This window comes from Pseudonaja textilis, chromosome 8 (genome assembly GCF_049901715.1).
Source record: "Pseudonaja textilis isolate UNSWEBS1 chromosome 8, rPseTex1.2, whole genome shotgun sequence".
NCBI lineage: Eukaryota > Metazoa > Chordata > Lepidosauria > Squamata > Elapidae > Pseudonaja > Pseudonaja textilis.
The window spans coordinates 15,805,540-15,819,626 of NC_141997.1; positions in this window are offsets into that span (position 1 = coordinate 15,805,540).

Below are 14,087 nucleotides of genomic sequence, written 5' to 3' on the forward strand. Positions count from 1 at the left end.
TTCTCTGCCTAGACAGCCATGATGTTTAGTTGGTTATAATCATCCACCAGATGAGTAAGTACATCACTTCCTGATCTTCTAGTTAGATCCTGACCTTCCTATCAGGATGCCAGCCTCTGCTTACTCAACTCTACTGCCTGCCAAAGCCTGCTTCTCCTTATCACAGTCTTTTAACTTCCTGCTAACAGTACTATTTCCGCTTTTGCCAGCCTGCCTGATCCTTGTTTATATACTCAGATTAATTCGGGCTGGGGAAAAATAAGGCACCAAATAAATAAATCCATGGATTAGCTCCTAATATCTCTTAAGGCAGGATAGAACAAATGTATAATAAACACTGTTTTATTTTATTTAGATAAAAAGCCTATAGCTATCCTTTTTAGCTCAAATCATACATAGTGTGTTCATCTTTCCAAAATCTTTTTTAAACATGAAGAATACAATAAGCTGAATTTTGGAACATATTTTTCTTGTTTTTATTTAAATTTCATTGAAATTCCTCATATAAAATAAACATAATAGAAACACATGTAGAAACAAATCTGCAAATTCCAAACTTAATATCTAACTTAAAAAAATATAGTGTACTTTCTCTTTCATCACAGATCATTAACCATTATTTATTAATTTTATACTATGGTAAACACTGTTTAAATTTTCCATTATCTCCCCTTATTTAATCTACAAAACCCTGTATCATCCCATTATTTTCTCTATCTTAATTCATAAACAGACTCTACTCTTTGAGAAAAGCCTCTGTAAAGTTCTTTCTCGTTAGTCATCTTTGTTTTTCCATATCTGCCAAGACCATAACCTTAAATAGCTAATCTTCAACATTTGCAGTTTATTTTTCCATTTATGTGCATATAGTAATCTTGCCATAGGGTTTTGTACAACAATAAGACAGTGCTTTTTACTCAGTTCTTCTTCCAAAAACTCTTAAAAGTACAGTTCTGGTTTCATCTGTAGTTTTCACTAATGTCTTGTGTATAACCAATCAAAAACTTGGGGGGGGGGGCACTTCACAAGTCTGCCACATATGGTAATAACACTCTTTTCCACAATTGTAACATTTACATGAATTTTTTAAAATATATTTCAGTTTCATAGGTATAATTTTATTAAATATTTTGTCTCAATTTAATGCACAAAATAAATTTAATATTTTAGTCCATATTTTGGGGGCCTCAGCAAGGGGAATCCCGGCACAGCTGATCTTATCTACAGCTGATTATCAGGAGGGGAAAAAAAGAAAAATACCTTAGGCAAATGTCAGGTAGGCGGGCGGGATGAATGAGCATCAGGTGGGAGGGCGACGGGGGGGGCATGGCCAGCCAGAACTTACTACCGGTTCAATGACCCACACCAAATTCTTGCTACCAGTTTGCCCGATCCGTTGCAAAATGGCTGAATACCACCACTGTTCTAAATGTAAAAAACTATCATTACTCACTTTTTTCAGTACTGTTGTAACTCTGAATGATCACTGAATGGTTGTAAGTCAAGGAGCTGTCATGCCCCTGTCAGAATCTGATTTAGAAGGGAAGGCCGAACAGCTGACAGGGAGTGGGAGTGTGGCTCCATTGCCTGTGGAATAAACTGGGAAAGGATGAAGTCTGGTTGGGCAGAATGGGAGAGGAAGAGCAAGGGAGAGGGAATTCAGAGGAAGATCCAGGCCCACCCACCCCTTCATCCTAGGTCATGCAGGGAGCAATGGAAAAGGGAGCAGTGTGAGTTGCATGGCTTATGGGGGAGGAAAGGGCTCTGATTCCCTTCATTGGTTGCAGCTGGAAACACAGTGTTTGAAAGGGGAAGCTGTACGCATTGAGCTGTTGGGAGCAAATCGTGAATTTATCTGATATCATGGCTTATCTGTATTCCTGGCATCTTCCCAACTGTGTGAGTTTTGCCATGTTTTCAAGTCTGAAAGTCCTTCTCCTGCCCTGTCAAGTTAATTACTGCAGCTTGGTTTGTTTGGATTTTTTAGTTACAGTCTTATGTACCTTGTTTTGGATTGAATTTTCTCCAGTTAAAGGCTATTCCTAGGAGAGTTTTTCTCCAGCCAAAAGTAACCTGGACATTGAGGGCAAAGTTGGAGATAATAAAGGGACTCTTCTTGCTTATTTGACTGTGTTGCCTTTGTGCCACATCCCAGGTCATTGCAGGAGCATGTATACATGAGCAAATCCTCATAATTTAACCATTGGGGAAGGGGATGCTGTCCCTCTCCTATGAAAAGCTTCTTGGGTTAAAGAGTATAATGACATCTCTGAGACAACTTCTTTTTATATTTATTCTAAGTTTTAATAGGGCATCAGAAAACATTTTTGTAACTGTAGGATAGTTGGGAGCTTAGGTTTAATCTGAATGGAAGTACAAAATATGAGGAATCATTTTTCCCCTTTTTGGAAAACATTAACAGGATTGTGTGAGTGTTAACAATTGTGACACTTCTTTCCATTTATGATCCTTCAGAATGTCTATTGCAGTAATCATGCTCCTCCTCCTGGATTCAGCAACTCTTGGCCTCCTGCAGACAGCCTTTTCTACCCAAAATAAGTAATCTCAAAAAAGAAAGGGAGGGTAAATGGTTTGAAAAGACAGGTGTTTCCCAGATTCCTTTCTTCCGTCAGGAAATGTGTGACATCTTTGCCCAGGTATTTTTCCCTCCAAAGCCAAAGCACTCGTGCCAAAAAACAACTGTACAAAAATACTGTTCTTTTCTTCCAGATAAAAGAAACAGGGAAGTATCTGATATCTAGTGCCAGTTCTGCCCTCCTAGTTACAGAGAGGTTGCAAAGAAATTACTCCAGAGTTACAAAACAATTTGACTGGTTAATAAAAGAGGATGTGATCATTGACCCAATAATCAACTTGTAGGAATAGAACAAACAGATTTATCCCATTTACCCATTACTGCCCAAACCCCATTTTCTCTGAATTTAGCCTTTCTTCAAAAATACATTCACTTGAAAAAGCCGTGTGAATTCTTTCTTGTATATAGAACAAATATAAACTTGATATCCATGTGTTACAGAATTATTTCAGGTAATATTTAATCAAGTTTTTCAAATGGTGCCAGTTCTGTGTTAGCTTGTCATTAAATGCAAAGTTTGGAGTTAATGGCAGGTAAACCTTTCTTTGATAAACGTTTAATGAATTTTTCATAGGCAAATTACTTACTTGAACAAAAGCCTCATAAAGTTATTTTTAGAAAAGCTTATTTGTTATATACATAGGATTGTATTCATATTGGACTCCATCCAGACCTGAGTCCTAGTGGACAATCATTTAAATATGAGCCCAAAGTGTGCGGCAGCAACCCAAAGAGCCAATGCAATCCCAGGCTGCATTAATAGAGGGACAGAATCAATATCACGTGAAGTATTAGTACCACTTTACAAAGCCTCACTAAGATCACACTTGGAACACTGTGTGCAGTTTTGGTCACTACAGTATAAAAAAGACATTGAGACATGGGAAAGAGTGCAGAGAATAGCAACAAGGATGATTAGGGGACTGGAGGCTAAAACCTATGAAGAATGGTTGCAGGAATTGGGTATGTCTAGTCTAGTGAAAAGAAGGATTACGGGCTGGGCTTCCGGGTTGCCAGGCTTCGGTGACAGCAGGGATTTGCATTTCTTCGCGATCCCTGCTGTGCTCGCCGTCTTGGTGCCTCCAATCCAGATGGATTTGGAGGATAAGGCTGCCCTGTAGAGTCAGCCGAAGATAGGGAGGATCTGGGAAGGGGTTTGGGAGTGTCGCAGACCCCCTCCCCACCCAGTTTTAACCTCCTTTTCTCAAGGCGATGCAGCGGCGGTCATATGGCCGCCACCAAGAAGCTGGCAGCTGGAAAAGATTGCGCAGGAGGTGTGCTGAAGGAAGTGAAGACAGAGAAAGCTTTTGGCTGAACCGGGACAACAATTAACATCTGAATACCCTGGAACTTTGGCTTTTCAAGTGATATATTGTTTCCCAGAGGATCATTAAGCTGCGGTGGAAAGTAAAGGGAAAGTTTTTTCTCTCCTCACTTTCCTTCCCACGGAGACAGCAGATGGAAATCGGAAATACCCGTTTTGGCAGTAGAAGGTACTAACTTTCAAAATTGAAGCCAAGGGGAAATTACATTCCTAAATACTGATACTTTAAAACTCAAATCTTTTTGCTTTAAGTGGGAAGGAAGAGAGGTAAATGATTTATACTAACGTTTGTTGAAGGAGACTGCTTGGAGTTTTATAAGATTAGAGATTAAATCGCAATAAAACTTCCAAAAAATGTCTTGGAATTATGTAATTGAATTCTGCCCCAGGAAGAGCAAGTAAGAAAGTGAAACAGACTGTGCTGACTGTGCTGACTTTGATTGCTTGATGACTTTAACTATCTTTTGAAAGACTAAGAAAACATTTGGATTGTTTAAAAAAAAATCCTTTTCTTTTTACAATGGTATCTTTTGAAGAACTGAAAATGCAATTTGAAAGACTAAGAGAAGAGGAAGAGGGCTCTTTTGGATCTATCTTTTGCTTTTTAGAAATGGCGATTTCTGCTTACCAGGAAATGCAACAAGAAAAAGGCTGGGACGATGAAGAAGAAGCCATCTTTAATGGACATATGATTTTTAAAAAGCGTAAAAAGGAGAAGAAAATCAAGAATTTAAGTTCTAAAAAAACAATTAAGAAAGGGAAAAGTAAGGTGAAAAATCGATATAATGATAGAAAGCAATGGAAAAGAGGAATACAACAGAGAGGGGAGATTAAAAAGTTGGAGATTGAGAGGTGGGGTAAAAAGGTTAGATTTGATAAGGAAGGAAGGGACAAAGCGAAGGGAAGTTATAAAGACTTTAAACAAGATGTTAATAAACAATTTTTTTTCAGAGATAAAGGGTAAAATATAATTTAAATAGAGATTCTGCAAAGGTACACAAGACTGTATTTTATATTTGTATTTGAAATATATGTTAATAGAATATTGTAGGGATTGTGTAATTAATGTTTAATTAACTAATTTGTTATGGAACACTATTTTTAATATACTATAAGATTATTATGTTTTTTATTTTAAAATGCCATGTAGAATGTACTAAGCAGAATCAGAATAGAAATAATGTTTAATTTTAAGTGTTGAATTTGGGGGGAAAATAGAAAGGTGTCATACTTCAACCAGTCATTACAGGAAAAAGTTTGTGTTTAAGAGAAAGATAAATGGATAATTGAAAAAGAACGGACAAAAGATAAAAGTGTAATGATTTAAATTGAGATTAAATAAATAAAGTAGAATTAAGAGAGTGAAAAGAGGGGAGAAGATATATGTAAAATGTAGAATTTTAAATAAGATATGAAATAGTATGTAAGCTGAGCATGAATTTAATTTTCGTCTGTACCAAAAGTTATAACCCGGGGTTAAGCCGCTTTCTAAAAAGAAGTTTTATATTTTTATGTTATGTGTTTTGTTAGTCTACATTTGTCTATTGAGGAGTAATGTTGGATAAGAACATATGAAATAGTAACAATATGAAATATAGTAATATGAAATATATGAAAGTATAAGTTTAATGAATAAAATTGAATAGAAATAAAGGAAGAAACAGTAAGAAGGTGGAAAACAGTAATAAGATATGAAGTTGAATATATAAGATGCATATTAAGTTGTGTGTGGAAATGTGATAATTTAGAACTATATTGTACTTAAATGAGATGTCTTATTTGTTTTGTTAAGTAGCTGTTAGAAAAGATGTTTTATGTTCTTATGTTTTATGTTTTGTTTGTGTACTCTCTTTGAAAGTTAATAAAACTTTATTTTTTTTTAAAAAAAAGAAGGATTACGGGGGACATGATAGCAGCATTCCAATATTTGAGGGCTACCAAAAGATGAGGGGGTCAACTTATTATCCAAAGCACAAGAAGGCAAGACAAGAAACAATGGAAAGAACTAATCAAGGAAAGAAGCAATTTATAACTGAGGAGAAATTTCCGGACAGTGAGAATAATTAACCTGTGGAGTGCCTTGTGTACAGAAGTTGTGGGTGCCCCATCACTGAAGTATTTTAAGAAGAGAGTTGAACAGCCACTTTTCTGAAATGGTGTAGGATCTGTCTGCTGGAGCAGAGGGTTTGACTAGAAGATCTCCAAAGTCCATTCTAACTCTATTATACTATGTTCTATGTTCCCAAAAAGAATTGGAAGATAACATTGAAACAAATATATTTTCTTCTGTGTTTCTTGTTCTTGTTAAATTAAAGCCTAAAACAGAAATCAGGAAAAATTAAGGAAAGCCATATAGTAAATGTTTGTTCCAATGAAAAATTCAGAATGAACAAACAAGTATTAAATAAGACTAACCAGAGGATTTGTGTGTGTGTGTGTGTTTACATTCCAGTTAGTATTGACTCCTGGTAGTTGCCTGGTCAAGTTCCTGTAGTTTTCTTTGCAGGATTCTAGAAGTGATTTGACATACCCTCCTTCCTAGGCCTGAGAAAGAGGGACAGGCCCAAGGTTACTTGCTGGCTTTATACATAAAGCAGCACTATAACTCATGATCTTACCATTTTTAGCCTTATGTTTTAACCACTAGACCAAACTCAGTCAGCAAGTTACTGTAACAAACTCTAGTTAAGAATAAACCAGAAATGCTTCGCTGACTCAGTTAACTGTACACATCAGCCAGTGACCCTGCTTTCCCTGCCACCAATCTCGATAAGAAAAACCAAAGGTGAATATTTGGCTTTTAAACTTCTTACCAATGAATGTCTCCAGAGACTTGTGTCAGTTTTACTAATAGTATTGTCATTAAATCACAGCCTATGAAATAATCCAAGGGTGAGGAAAGTGATATTAAAACAGGACAGAAGGAAGTTCTGAAATCTCTTCCAAATTTGCCTCTGGTTGCACCAAATGAAGCTGCTTAACACGTTCAGTGGAGGAAATGCCAGGTAAGAGAACTGTAAGCAAGTTTGCTTCTGATACTCATTTTGTAGATGAACTTCCTTTTTACCACAGGATTTTTTGGTATCCTGCTAGATTCTTTAGTTGTTGTTTCTAGCTGTTTTTGTAATTATTTCTGTGAGTATTTTTTTTCATATAATGGTGACTGAGTGTTCTTTAAATAATGATACATAAGAACAACAGATTGTGTTGACAATTAACTTTCTAAGGCAAAATTTTATATTCACTCACCCAGCCATAAATCCAGCCCAAAAGGCTTCACATAAACAGGGATAGGATTATGCTGGAATTTATTTATCTGAGAAAAGTGGGTAGTTTTTCAGCAATCTGAGAAGAAGGCTGGGGATGGGACCTAAGACTGAAAAGCTGGTTCCTTCTTACATTCTTTTTATACAGAAAGTGATAAGTTTAGCATATTGTGAGAATGATTAGTTTGTGATTCAATAGACAATGATATCTCAGTGCAAAGATCTTTGCCTGCCACAGACCAAATTCTGGTTCAATTTATTTCTTTGCATAAGCAACATTGTTATACAAATGACTAAGGAAATTCTGTGGTCCTAAAACTGCTGCCAATTATCTAAAAATAAGGTCTGATGCCAATATTCTTTGGGTTAGTCAGGGAGGAACACAGCAATTCTGTAAGAAAAAATGAATTTGTTATAATGATATTTTTTTTTTGTATTAGATAGGACATATAAGACATTTTGTTTGGGAAATATTTTAAGTTTGTAATAAAAGGAAGGGAAGGAAGGAAGATGGGGTAATCATATGGTCTCACCATTCTCTCCCAAAACTCTGAGTATTTGCTGCTGCTACTTTGTTCTCCAATTATTTTTCTTTTTCATTCTTATGTCATTCTTTCCCCCCTTCTTTCTCATTTTTCCTTTTTTCAATTCTTCTAAGGTCCATGTTTAAAGTTTTATTAATACATTTAATGCTATTATTTTAATGCTATTTTTATTCAATTTAGACAATTTAGATTTTAAAGTGCTAGCTTTAAGTTGGCTTCTTAAATAAGAGCAATCCCTTTTTGTAACGTTCATATTACTTTTCTAATATAATTCTAAAATAATTAGAATCAAATGTACAAATATATATATTGGAATGTCAGGAATCTGAGACTTATACTTAAGAAATTAAAACAGAAAAAGAAGAAAAGAAATTCAGCTTCTTTCCAAATAAAACATTTATACTTACAAGAAACTGGGTGGATCAGATTTATATCCATAGAAACTCCATTAATTAGAAATCAATTGGATATTGATTCTTGATGTGTTTTTATTTAATAGTTTTGATAATATTTTATAAAGTGGAAGTAAACCAGATATTTTGCATAAATGTTTTCCAAATCCTATTCACTACAGATGGTCCATAAAATTTGGGTAATGTATTTAATATAGTTTTGTAGCCACCAATAAATTGAAACAAAGCTTCCAAAAAAACCTGACTACAGAGTTGTAATATCTGGTATTCATATATTTAATTTGATTAATCTATGGAGACAACCAAATATAATTGAATTTATTATAAAAAGATCTTCACTGGCACATATTCTTATCAGAATTTTTAAAAATGTATCTATACTGAAATACAATTGACTGAATATTGATCAATAGTCTCTTATTAGAATATCTGGTCTTGCTATGATGTTAATATTTTTTATTTATATTTGTATGTCCTCTAATTCTCAACAAATAAAAAAAGTTAAAACCAAAGAAAAATAAAAAGTAATAAAAATAAAGAATAGAAGATGGCAAGGGTGACATTAAAAAAGGAATGAAAAAATCTGCACAATTCAAGGGGGTGAGGCACCCTGTCAAGGTCTGTCAGTGAGCCAGACCCTTTGAAGCACCAGCAGGAAGAAGGCCATCCAAATCTCATAGGAAACATTCCAGGTACTGATATAGAGAGGTTCATTTCTGGGGACCTGATAGATGGCATTGTTTTATCAACAGAACCCAGAGTGCACCAATCCTGGCAGTCCAAATTGACCAGGTAGATACTATGGGAGACAGGCAGCCACTTGAATAACTAGGCCTTATGCCACATAGGACTTCATAGGTAGTGGCCAGCACCTTGAATCACATTCTGAAGCAATGATGATACATGGATATATAACTTTCATTTTAGGTTTTGAAGATTAGTATGACTTTGTTGTTACAGAAATGGCTTGAAATATTCAAGAAATGTAAACCAAAAGATGGAGCTGTAACTTTTTTTGTACTCTGCTACACTGCAAAAAGTCAGAAATCACTACTTTTTTTTCCACTTTCTTTTTCTCTGCACCTCTCTTCTTTTCTCTTTAATTTATTTTTCATAGAAAATTTATTTGTATTTTATCTTATAACAATCTTTAATAAAATATTAAATAAAAATTAGAAGCAGGTATGATAAAGCAGAATGGAATTAAAGATCACAGTGGAATCTAAGATGGCATTCATAACTGTCACGGAGTGAATATGCATGTCCCAGGATAATGTTGCAGGATGTAATCTGGGCCTGTCACTGGGACCAGAGGTTTTGTCTTCTGAGCTTTCAGACTTGGGCAGGAGTCCATCTTCAGGGAACTTCTCTCTAGCTGTTCTTTGTGTGGTATTTATAATGCCTGTTGTAAGTGGCTTTTTAGAAGTTGATTGGGGTGTGTTGATGGCTGGTTTTTAAGACATTAGCTGTCATCTGCTTGTGCTGCCCTGCCCTTGCCTTCTAAGTTCTCGACAGGCTGGTGGTAAATCAGCACTCCTGTTGACTGATGAGGGGCCTCTTTCCCAGGCTTCAGTCACTTCCCAGGCTGAGATTCCATCTTCTCCGACATATTGTTCAAAATGGAGGAACAAACAGCTAGGCAATTACCATTTTTAGATGTACTTATCAACAGACAAGAGGATGGAAGCCTAGAAACCACAGTTTATCCCAAAGCCATCAAAACTCCATGCATTCTGAATTCCAACACAAGCCATCCATTGACACACAAAAAGAGTTGCATCAGAAGACTGTACAGCAGTGTGAGAACCCACTGTAATACCCAGCAAGCCAAACAACTGGAGAGTAGGAACAATTCAACCAGAATGGGTACCCACTATTATTTGTCACAAGACACAAGATGGTGGAGAGAGGAAGGAAGAAACAAGGTACAAAACCAACCACACGGCATGCCTTGCCATACATCAAAAACATTTTGGAAGCTGTAGAACATAGCTTTTGAGATCTGCAACTAGGCATCACACACCACCCAGAATTACCACACGAGGACAAATTATGCATTGCAAAGGTCGCTTGGAGGTGGCAGATACTTCCAATGTGATCTACCGAATCCACTGCAACTGTCCCTGTGACTGTGTAAGAACAGATGGGTAGGAAGCAAGCTATCAGATTGCAAGAACACAAGCAAGCGGTCAGATGAGGAGACTCAAACTCATTAGTAACCTCACACTACAATGAACAAGAACACACATTCAATTTTTCAGCTACTAAGATTGTTGGACAAGCAGACACAAAAATAGCCAGGGAAGTATTAAAGCCTTGGAAACAGGCCCTCATTAGTCAGCAGGAGCACTGAATTACCACCAGCCTATCAAGGACTTAGAAGGTCACGGTTGGGCAGCATAAGCAAATGACAGCCAATGACATAAAAACCAACACACCCCAATCAACGTGTAAAAAGGCACTCACAACAGGCACTATAAATACCACACAAACGGCACACATTCTTCTTGAGAGAAGTTCCCTGAAGATGGTCCATTTTCTGATTTAAAAGGAGGCAACCAAAAGTTGGAGAAGAAGCTACAACATTTCAATAAAACTATGGCATCAGAAGGTTTTTTTATCCTGTATATGATTGTATTAAAGAAAACCTCTACCTATGACAATTTGTAGGACATTTCCTTTTTGAAAATTCTAATCTACTGGTAATATTGCTCTTATTTTTACAGTTGTTCTCCAACTGGTTTGTTTATTTCCATATTATTTTCCAAAATTTGGGTAACCAGCATGTCAAAACCTAACATTTTGATCCTAATGGCAGATGATCTTGGAACTGGTGATCTGGGATGCTTTGGAAATGAAACTATCAGGTAAACGTTACAAAAAAAAAGTATATTTTTAAAACTAGGTTTAAAGGAGTTTTTAAACACTGTTCAAGAATAATGCACTAATTTCTAATGGGGGATAATAAGGAAGCTAAATTAAGTGACATGAAAATATTGTCTATCGGTGCAAAATATCTAAGAAGCCATATAAAGGATACATATACAGTTAGGACTACAACATGAACCATAGATGGTACATGTCTCAGTGACACTGCATGCATCATGATTATTATATAAGCAAGCAGGTACCTAGATACAAATAGATATTTCAGTATAGGAGATGGATCTCTTGTATTATTATGCCTGTTTGCTTAGAAAAACACAAAAATAGAAGGTACACAACAGAAGCCCTTTAATTTGACTAAGTTATCCAATTATGCATTTCCAGCAGACTTCAAATTAGGAATATCAGTTTCCATAAGGTATTAGATTCCCATGTAGTCCCATTCAATTTTGCCATCTAGTGGCAACAGCAATTGCTGAGTTACATCTGACTTGCAAAGCTAAATCAGCCACACAACATCTTTGAGCTGAGGGAGAAAAAAGAAATTATATTTCTGCCTAAGTCCTTTCTTTCTACATGTCATGTCTCCTTTGTGTGGCGGAGAGACAGTCATCCACTGATGTCAATCAAATGACTCCTCACACTCTTAATATATGCAACCCAGATGCAGGCAGGTAAATTTATGAATGTACATGCAATGCATTTGGTTCCATAGGAGCCAAAGCAGCTTCTGTCTTGCAAAAATTCATATTCAGTGCAGTATCTGACACCATGGATATATGGGAAAGGAGGGCTTCTCAGGAATGCTTATGTGGTACGTATTTGGGATTAATAACAACTGAATAGGAAAGATAGAATTGATTCAAATTCATCTTATTTGTTATTGATTCAAATTCATCTTATTTAACTTGTTAAATTAGCAACAAGTTAAACAAAATCAAGAATGGCTTTTGTAAACAAATCAAAGAATTTTTTTTGCTAAGAGTAACAAAGCGATATGTTTCTGTAAGATGAAAATGTGTAACTTTTTACATTTTTCTGTTTTCCACCGAAAACTGAAGTTCTTATGCTTCAAAGTTTCCAGATTTTTTAAAAAAAACTCTAATTGCATTATGCCTAAGGACATTTACCCATGCGGTAGAGCTATATTAGTATTATCCTTCTCATCTTTCCTATTGTCTTCTTTTATTGGTATCTTATGGTTATTACTTTGTTGTTTGTACGTACACTGAGAGCTTCTGCACCAGAGGCACATTCCTTGTGTGTCCAATCACTTGGCCAATGAAGAATAAAAATACAGAATACCATTCAGGATTTTTGAAAAAACAAAACTCTTTGGGATAGACTCAGAAGTATCTTACTGCAACAATCAGATACCATCTAACAAACAATTGACTGTTTCTTACAATATGAACAATATTTTTATAGCCAATACATTCTTGAAGTGAAAAAAGTCGAATTCTATTGTTCTTTAGAAAGAAATAGTTCAAAGCATGATTTAAAATGGAAAAACTTTAGGAAAGCTGACATGTTTAATCATGCTTTATTTTTAATTGATTTTCTGTCTTTCTCTGTTTCTTCCTCCCTCCTGGACAAAAGGTGGAAGTCTCTGGGAGATTCATTATGTGGCTCCAAACTTTCAACCAAGGGGGTCTGAGGGATGTTATAGAAAGATCATGTGCCCATGTTCAGGAGACAATGTGACCCATTATAAGCCTCCTTTGGTTTCTGACCTCTTAAGAGATCCTTCAGAATCAACTCCACTTTCCCCAACTTCTGAACTACGTTTTGACATCATTATAAGCCAAGCTGAAGAAGCAGTGAGAAAACACCAATTGACTGTCACTCATGTCCCGAATCAACTGGATCTTCCAAGTAATCAATGGGAAAAAAATCCGCAACCATGTTGTGGAATTTTCCCTTTCTGTTGCTGTGATAAAGAAACCAATTAATTCCTGATAGAACTGTCAAAGAAGCAATGTTGTCTGTCTATTAAAACATTTTGGATATCTTGAAATCGTGTTACCGATGGTTACTGAATGGCTTAAAAATTACCTTGGAGAAGATAATAAAAAACAATATTTTATTTTTTTAAAAAACAGATTGTATACTAAAGGGGAATGAATAATATTTAAATTTTTAATGAAAGAAGGAACAGTGCTGGTCACTTTTAGCAGCAGAATTTAATTTGCTCACAGTGTTTCTGAAATATCCTAAGATATAAAAAAAATCACATCTTCAAAAAGTTAGGAAGCCTTGGAAAACAGAATTCTAGAGGTGGGGCCATCACCCCAAAACAAGATTATTACTGTCACCTAAAGAACATCTGCACTGGAAATGAGACCAGCAGCTAATTCCCTAGACCAGGGGTGTCAAATTCACATCCACATTGGGTGTTCATAAGCTTGACCTTTGAAGTAATGTCTTGGTATTTCTCACTGCCACAAACTATATCCTAGGAAACACCACACCTGGATTTCCCCACAGCCACTCAAATCCTGGAGTGATAAGTTCCTATACTATGTGTTGCTCTGTGGCCATTGCTAGATAGAGGTAAAGTATACATAATTATTAAAGTACTCCCCTTGGACCCAGAGTGTCAAAGCATATGAATGGAATATTAAACTTTTCCCCTTGGAAATAAACTACTTTCAAGGAATAAGGATATATTTATATTTTACAAGAAAAGTATAAATTGACGAGGTAGGCAGTACATAAATAAATAGATAAATAAATATAAAATAATAATAATAATAAATAAAATAAATTGTATAAAAATATATTTAGTCTTAAATGTTAAAATGCAGGTTTTCAGTGCTGGAAAAGACTGTTGTACCAGAGTCCCCAGAGCAAGGCATAAATATGATCTGCAAATGTCAATATAAGAATTCCAACAGACCACAAGATGGCGCAATTTGCTACCAAAAAGGAAAATGTTTTTTAAGAGATCAGAGTCAAATAACTGCTTACAGAACAGAAGAAATAGCAAGAGCATTCAGTAAGCAAGAATAGAATAGAATAGAATAGAATAGAATAGAATAGAATAGAATAGAATAG